Source organism: Nycticebus coucang, chromosome 1 (assembly GCF_027406575.1).
Source record: "Nycticebus coucang isolate mNycCou1 chromosome 1, mNycCou1.pri, whole genome shotgun sequence".
In the NCBI taxonomy this organism is placed as follows: Eukaryota; Metazoa; Chordata; class Mammalia; order Primates; family Lorisidae; genus Nycticebus; species Nycticebus coucang.
The window spans coordinates 153,259,689-153,268,913 of NC_069780.1; positions in this window are offsets into that span (position 1 = coordinate 153,259,689).

The window sequence follows — 9,225 nt, forward strand, 5'->3', positions numbered from 1 at the left end:
GCATTTTTGCCTGAGAAAATAGTTGCTATTTGTGGTATTAACAATAACAATTTTTCCTGTCTGCCTATTACAACATTTTTTTTTTAATCTCAGAAAATACGCCAGGTGTAGTGGCTCACACCTGTAATCCTACTCAGAAAATACGCCAGGTGTAGTGGCTCACACCTGTAATCCTACCACTCTGAGAGGCTGAGATGGGTAGATTGCCTGAACTCATGAGTTCGAGTCCAGCCTGAGCAAGAGTGAGACCCTGTCTCTAAAAAAAATAGTCAGAATTGTGGTGGGCATCTGTAGTTTCAGCTACTTGGGAGGCCCAGGAAGAGAATTGCTTGAACTCAAGAGTTTGAGGTTGCTGTGAGCTATGACACCACAGCACTCTACCAAGGGTGACAAAGTGAGACTCTGTCTAAAAAAAAAAAAGAAAAGGAAAAAGAAAATAATTACTTAATTTTAATTCTGATTTATACAAAATGGCTTCTGATATGTCTACAGGTACAATCTCAAAGATTACCAGCATTAGAATAGGATAAGCAAATGAAATTTGATGCTAGAGATTAGAAAATAAAATTCAGCAATTTTCATGCTAATCAGGAAACGTATTAGCTTTCTGCTGCTGCGTAATAATTTACCCCAGGATGTAGTGGCTTCAAACAGCTTTAAGTATTTATAATCTTACACAGTTTCTGAGGGTGGGGAATTCTAGAGCAGTTTAGTGGGGTAGTTCTGGCTCAAGGTTTCACCAGAGGTTGCAGTGGAGACATGTGCCAGGCGTAGGTCATCTGAAGGTTTGACTGGAGCTGGAACAAGCAGTCCTAAGGTAGCTTGCTCAGATGGCTGGCAAATGAATGGTGGCTGTCCACAGGAGGCCTCTAGTCCTTACCACAGGAACGTCCCCATTGTGCTGCTTGAGTGTCCTCATGACGTGACAGCTGGCTTCACCCAGAGTAAGTGATGCAAGAAGAGAGCAAAGATAGAGGCTGCAATTCTTTATTTGAAGACCTAGCCTTGGGTGCCACATGCTGTCATTTGCATAATATCCTTCTGGTTTCACAGGTCAGCCCGATATAATGTGGGAGAGTGACAATACTGGGAGATAAAAATCATGGAAGGGCATTTGAGGCTTTTCTATTTTTACTCTCTATATTAATGAGAATTTTTTTTTTTTTTTTGAGACAGAGGTCTCACTTTGTCACCCTTAATAGAGTACCGTGGCATCACAGCTCCTAACAAAATCAAACTCCTGAGCTCAAGCAATTCTTTTCTCTTAGCCTCCCAATTAGCTGAAACTACAGGTGCCGGCCACAGCACTCAGCTATTTATTTAGAGGTGAGGTCTTGCTCTGGCTCAGGCTGGTCTCAAACCTGTGAGCTCCAGCAATCCACCCACCTCGGCCTCCCAGAGTGCTAAGATTATAGGTTTGAGCCACTGCACCCAGCCCCAAGAATAAAATTCTTGTGTAGAAAAATATGTAAATGCCTTTCAAAATGAACATATTTAGAAAAATATGAACAAAATTAATAATAGAGTCATAGAACTCTAGATTCAGAAAGAAACTTAGTAAATAGCAAGTTAGTGACTGAATCAGGCTTAGATCCAGGCCTTTTACCCCTGGTTAGTGAGTGGTAAATAAGTTGACCTAGAAATAAATAGCCCTTCCAATGTTCTTACAGCACTCCTTCCTACCACAGAAGGCTGGAGAGCCAAAGAGTGTGATGCCAAACTCCCTTGCAGCTAGGTTTTTGGAGATGATTAGGTTCAGGCAATCAAACTGCTGATCTGGACATTGGAAGTGATATAGAAAATGGGTGGCTGCAATTTGTGCTGCTGCTGTTGGCAGAGGTGGCAGAGTTAGCAGAGTTCCTGATGCTCTGGTCACCACTGTGGTCAGAGGCTAGAGGTGGGAGGACTCAGAGGAGTCAGATGTCAGGAGTACAGACCTGTCAGATGTCACGTAGCTTTAAGGGTAATAGTTGCAGCAGTGGCTCACACCTGTAATCCTAGCACTCTGGGAGGCCAAGGCTGGTGGATTGCTTGAACTCACAAGTTTGAGACCAGCTTGAGCAAAAGCGAGACCCCATCTCTACTAAAATAGAAAACCTGAGGCAAGAGGATCGCTTGAGCCCAAGAGTTGGAGGTTGCTGTGAGCTACCATGCCATGGCACTCTATCCAGAGCAACAGCTTAAGACTCTGTCTCAGAAGAAAAAAAAAAAAAAATAGTTGCAGCAGTGGTTTCCTGATCTCTAGAGAGCAAATTGTTTCTGGAGCCAGCAATTTCAGTGGTGATTGCCACCATCAGGAAGTTGGGGAGTGAACAGTTAGCAGCCCCCATGGAGGACTAGCTCTGTGAGTTCTTGGAGGCATTCTTGCATTCCAAGCCCAGAACCATTATTTCAGACTTTCAATTTTGTAAGGTGCCTACAATTTTGTAAGCACCTAATTCTCTGGGTTAAATCATGTTCTCGCAAAATATAGTGGTACCTATTATCTGCACCTAAATTCTATTACAAAGCATGCCAATATGTAAGAATGAGAAAAGCAGCCTGGCATTTGGAGATTGGCCTGGCACTCATAGCTGAGTCCCACTGTTGTTAGGAACTACCCTGGCACTTGTAGATAGGCCGTGGTGTTCTGTGGAACATAAACAATTTCTCAGAATGTCAGCAGAAGCCAAGGTCACACTATTAACCACAATAGGTCAAGATATAAACAAGACTACTCTATACCATGTTTGAACACAGAAAAAATACAGTGTCCAAACCATGAAAATGGCCAAACACCCCTACTTCTTGCTAATCTGAGTGATTGCCACCTCTTTGTCAATTAGAACTTTAGCCTCTCCTCCTTCTAGATAAGATTTATTAAGATACCCAATCACAGAAATACTCCCTTTGCCTGGAAGCATCCAGTCCAGACAAAAACCTGTCTCCTTTATCCCTCCCCAAATCACTCAATGCAAGCCTATAAGTCCTACTAGCTCCCTCTTTCTAAAAGGGCTCCTCATGTATCCCCACCCAGGTTCCTTCCCCAAGACAAGTGACAAAACCAAAAGATGTGGTCTGATATTTGGCTGAAAGGTATCGACATACATAAGAAAGGGTCCTTTCTTCTTTCTTACCCATTTGTAATTTGTGTAATCTTGTCTGGTGTGAGTATCTGAATATTCTGTGTGTTTCCTTTATGGAATAAAGTGGAGTGTCAATGGTTTAACAGATAAACTCTAATTCATCAAGTTATATAAGTTATAGTTATATAGTTATAGTTATATAAGAAGAACAACAAGGAAAAGTGGAGGAAACTTCTACAGTAATAATAAATGTCAAAAGTCACCTCAAATCTTGGGGTTTTTTGGAAAGAAGCTGCAGAACCTGTAAAAGACTATATCAATAAGCAAAAAACGAGATATGTCACAAAACATTTTTAAAAAATCCAACAATAACTAGGCAAATCAATGCTTAAATTAGCACAAACCGGTAAAAATAAGCATCCCTAAATTGATTTTTCCATATATTTGCCTGGAGGCAGACAAAGTGTAGGAGGAGTTGGATTGTTGCCAGACCTAAGGCATTTTTCTGAGCTGCATCAACTTCTATTAATGGCCTGTGACGCCATTCTGGCCCCAAGCCAGCCGCCCAGCGTACTTTGATTTGTTCGGCTGGCTGGCTGGCTGGAGGCAGGCATTGCATCAGAAACCTGGCACCACAAACAGCACTGATTTAAGCAAAGTGCCTCAACTGACTTCCTGTGACACCGGCACCGAGCACATGGCCTCTGCCCTGGGGCCTGTTGGTGTAAAGGTAAACTGACCCTCCAAGTCACAGAGCCCCCCAAACAGCTATCAACAGCCAGAGTGGAAATTAACTCCCAAAAAGCCCAGGGGGCATTAGTTCTATTTCATTTAGGTAATATGGTGGACTCGCAAATGTATTTTTAAAGATATATTGGCTTTTTCTGGATTCTCTGTTTCACCAGTTGTCCTAAATTACATTCAGTAGTTTGTCCTGGAGTGAATTCCAAAGTATTGGTTTAAAGGCCGTCCAGCAGCTGCCTAATGCACTCCTAAGGGTAGCAAAGGTATCAGTGCTCCTAGGCTGCTGTGGGTATGTGTGCACCCACATCTTTTCCCCATGTTAGAGCAAGAGAAAGGAAGCGGGGGGCGGTGCCTGTGGCTCAAGGAGTAGGGCGCCGGTCCCATATGCCTGAGGTGGCAGGTTCAAACCCAGCCCCAGCCAAAAACCAAAAAAAAAAAAAAAGAAAAAGGAAGAGGGGGAGAAGGCAAGGGGGGAAGGGGCACAAAATAAAACACTTTATCTGGATGCAGGCTTCTTAAATATGAAAAGCCTACAGGTAATGGATGAAATGAAACATTCTATCCCACAAGGACTTCTAAAGGCAGAATTAAACACACTTCCTATAGCCTCAAGGAAAAGAAAAAAAGACCTTAGAGAAAAACTGAGGAAATCTGGATAAAGCATGGACTTTTGTTAATAATAATGTATCAGTATTGGTTCACTAAAATCAGCTAAGTATGGAAAGATAAATCTCACGTGTTCTCATTCACATGTGGGAGCTAAATATTAAAAACAATAATTGATCTCATGGAGACAGAGTATAGAAGGGTAGTTATCAGAGGCTGGGAAAAGTACCGGGGGTCAGTGGGACAAAGTGGAGATGGTTAAGGGGTGCAAAAATAAAGTTAGAGTGTTAGAATGAACATTTGATAGAACAACAAAGTGACTATAATCAAAAATAAGTTAGCATGTGCTTTGAAATAACTAAAATAGTGGAATTGGCATGTTTCCTTTTTTTTTTTTTTCAGGAATGAAAATGCACATTTATTCAGAAATGAATACAGTAGGAAATGAATGTTTTGAATGTTCATGGCTTCTCCAGGAATTGGCATGTTTCTAACAGAAAGAAATGTTAATGCCTGAGGTGATGGATACCCTAACTACCCTGATTCACATTGTATGCCTAGACCAAAACATCACATGTACCCTATAAAGATATACAACCATTATGTGCCCATAATAATTAAAAATAAAAAGTTTTTTAAATGTATACAGTTCATTACTTGTTACAAATATATCAACTGGTAAAAAATGTTAATACTAGGGAAATTGTGTTAAGTAGTGAGAAACTCTGTACTATTTTTCCAATAATTCTTCAAATCTAATGCTGTTCCAAAATAAAAAGTTTATATTTTATATATATATATATGTATATATATGTATGATATGCATATATATGTACTTCCAATAGATTTACTTTAAAATAATCTGGGAAGTAAGGGGAGATATTGGGGGGATATTGACAGAGGAAACAAGATTAGTTATGATTTAATAATTATTGGAATTGGGCGACAAACACGTGGATGGATACATTATCATATCCCCTTCTACTTCCAGACATGTTTGAAATCCTCTAGAGTAAAAAACTCAAAAATATATAACTCCCTTAAAGTGAGAACTAAGAAGATATATATACAATATAATATACTTAAGACATATATACATCTCTTATAAAAACATTTTATATGTACACATAAGTATACATAAATAATTAACCCTCCATATCTGCACGTTTTGCATCTATAGATTCAACCAAGTATAGATCAAAAATATTCAGAAAATATTTTTAAAAACATGAATAATAATGCAAATTTTAAAATGCAGTATAACAATCATTTAGGTAGCATTTACATTTTATTAGGTATTATAATTAATCTAGAGATGATGAAAGTATACAGGAGGATGTGTGCAGATTATATGCAAGTACCACACCGTTTTATATGAGGGACTTGAGCAACCTTGTAGTTGCTCACGGAGGTCCTGATACCAATCCCCCATAGATACCCTCACCTCCTCACGGAGGTCCTGATACCAATCCCCCATAGATACCCAGGAATGACTGTATGGTCTTTTGTATACACATACATGTATAAACCAATTTACATATACATATATAAGCATATAAACCATTTTATGTATATATATTAAAAATAGTTTTAGCAAGAGACATATCTTTATTAGCAATCAGTAGGAAGAACTCCAGCTGAGCTGCTTTTTCTCTATGGGTATGTATACACACTTTGCAGCTGAAGAGTAGCATATTTCATTGGTGTCAGAGGGTGTAGACCTCCCATTTTGTAGGGCAAGTCTATGGTGTTGGTGTGTCAAAGCATGTGCTTCAGTGGCACTGTTTTAGAGCAAATCCCATTACCCACTTCCCTCTATCATCTCTAGCAGACACTGGCTTCTTCAAATGAGGCCAGAGCCATGAGAGCCATAGCTTTGGAAGAACATTTTTCTCGGTGTGGTGTTAAAGCAGGCAGCTCAAGTTCTGGGCTTGATCTGGGTAAAAGCGCGGTGACATGGAGCAGGGACTGACAAGCTCCTCTGTGTCTAGCCTGCCATCCCCCTCATGGCAGCTAGAACAGTGTCAGAAGCAGATGGTGCCCATTAGTAAGAGAGTGCCTGTGGAGGGCCCTTATACAATGTATCGATCAGGCACAAAAACAGGATGGCAGAGGCGTACTTTAGGAAACCTGCTTGCAGGCTGCGCCCTGGCAACAACCTTGCCGCCCCGTGCCCTTTGCGCTCATTGGAGAGATATCTAAGTCAAGAAACTGACAACAGGAAGTGTCCTAGAGTATATATACAGAGTGCTGTAAACAAGGTTAGAGAGGGCTTTTCCATCCTGCTCTCCCCGGACAAGGTTAGAGCTTTTCCATCCTGCTCTCCCCGGACAAGCTGCTTGCCCCCGATAATAAACCTGCTGAAAGCTGATTGCGTTGGTGTGTTCGTCCCTGCTGGCCGGCGGCTGAGCGACACCGACAACTGGTGCCGAAACCCGGGAACTTCAGGATCCCCTCTCGAGACTGCTTTCAGCTGACAGGTAAGCCGCCCCCCGTGCCGGGTTTGTCCGGGTAGCCCCACCAGGTAGATAAGTGGTGGGGGAGACTTCTGCGGTAGCCGCAGAGCTTGCAAGGGAGGAGAAGGGATCCGGCTCGCGACAAAAGCGAGGGCCCACGTTCAAAGCGGGGGAGGAAAAGGGATCCAGGAAAAGGGATCCAGCTCGCGACAAAAGCGAGGGCCCGCGATCAGAGCGGGGGATTGTGTACACAGGTCATTGGCCACGACCATAGTGGCGGGTGTTAGTCTTTTGTTAAGTGTGTGTACTGTCTGGTGTTTGTGACCCCTTTTGTTGTATGTCTGAGTGAGAACAGCAGTTCGTTGCCTGTCCTCGTTCAACACAATCTTCTTCATTTTTAATTTTTTAACTTTGGATGCCAAAGGGCAAATAGCAGCAGACCGCCACTGCCTTGGTCGCCAAACCAGCTCCCCAGTGCAAGTGCGCTGGAAGGATGTCCTTACCGGCCAATGGCCTGGCCCAGACCCAGTTCTCATCTGGAACCGAGGTGCAGTTTGTGTTTCTCCACAGGACCAGAGCTCCCCGGTGTGGGTCCTGGAAGGACTCACCCGTCCAGTGAACCCCTCACGCGATGAAGCCGCGCCCATGGAGCCACATCGAAGCGCGACTTCGGAGTCACCGCGGCCCTTGTCACGGCCATCGCCACAGCCCTCGCAGCCGCCGCCACCGCGACTGCAGCCCTTGCCACCGCGGTCCCCACCGCTACTGCTGTCAACCAATTGTCCGCCTCAGTTGCGGAGGCCCTGCGCACCCGGGCCGCCGCAGCCGGACGCCTTCGCGCTGGACTGTTGTTGGTCGATTAGGGAGTGGACATTTTACAACAACAAATAGATGATATGGAGAGATGCCTCTCCTTTGGTTGTTTAGTTCCTTGTGTGTTACCCCCACAATTTTTGAACCTAATGGTACCCTGCGTAATGCTTCCGCCAAAAACAACAACCAGACTGCATCATTGTCCAGCAGGCCCTCCTCGCCCTCCAAGCAGGAGGTTCCCCCCAAATCTGAATTAGCATGCTGGACCAGTAGCCAATGACGGGTAAGATCCCCCCCGATGTAGATCAACCTAAGACAGAGGACAGGCCACCGCTGCCTGTACCCTCAATGACGGGTAAGACTATACTCGGACAGGGGGACAACCTAAGACAGGCATGGTCACAACTCGCAATAAATAAATAAAAAGGGGGAGATGTGGAGGGCCCTTATACAATGTATCGATCAGGCACAAAAACAGGATGGCGGAGGCGTACTTTAGGAAACCTGCTTGCAGGCTGCGCCCTGGCAACAACCTTGCCGCCCCGTGCCCTTTGCGCTCATTGGAGAGATATCTAAGTCAAGAAACTGACAACAGGAAGTGTCCTAGAGTGTATATACAGAGTGCTGTAAACAAGGTTAGAGAGGGCTTTTCCATCCTGCTCTCCCCGGACAAGGTTAGAGCTTTTCCATCCTGCTCTCCCCGGACAAGCTGCTTGCCCCCGATAATAAACCTGCTGAAAGCTGATTGCATTTGTGTGTTCGTCCCTGCTGGCCGGTGGCCGAGCGACACCGACAAGTGCCGACAATCAAGCGCCTCTTCTCCCCACTTCCCTTCTAGGTGAGAGGCACCAGCATCCATTCAGGTTCCCAAATGAAAAACCTGGAAGCCATTCTCCATGACACCTCCTACTCCTTAATCTTCTAAAATCCAATCAGTCTCCAAGTTCTTCACATTCTGCCCTCTTCACTTCTTTTACAATTAATTTCCTCTTTCCATCCCTATTGCCCAATGAAGGCTCAAACCTTTATTCTTCATCACCTGGACTATTGCAATGGTCTCCTATTTAGCCTACCCCTGTCTTCAATCCCTCAGTCTACTTCAATACTGCTGCAAAGATGAATAAGATAATTATCTCGCTCATTTTCTGTAAACCTCCTCAATATTGCCCCACAGCTTTTAGGATAAAGACTTCTTAGTCTGGAATACAGGGTCATCTGCAACCAGCCCTCTGCATACCACTCCTTCCTTTCATGTCCCATTCACCACCAAGTTCAACTGCTTGTAGTTCCCAGAATGTGGTTTTGCTCCTTAGTATCCTCCTTCCAGAATATTCTAGTCTTCCCTGTCCTTTAGGTGATCACAACCATATGTTTCAAGACTGGCTCCAAACATCACCCTTAATGAAAACTGGGGGTCCTCCAGCCCACTCTCCACTCATAGAATTCTGTGCATAAAGCCCCCTTTCAAATTTGCACATAGGCATTGTCTGTGCCAGCCACAATTCCCTTCCCCCTCTGCATCCCAACTGTACCACAGATGC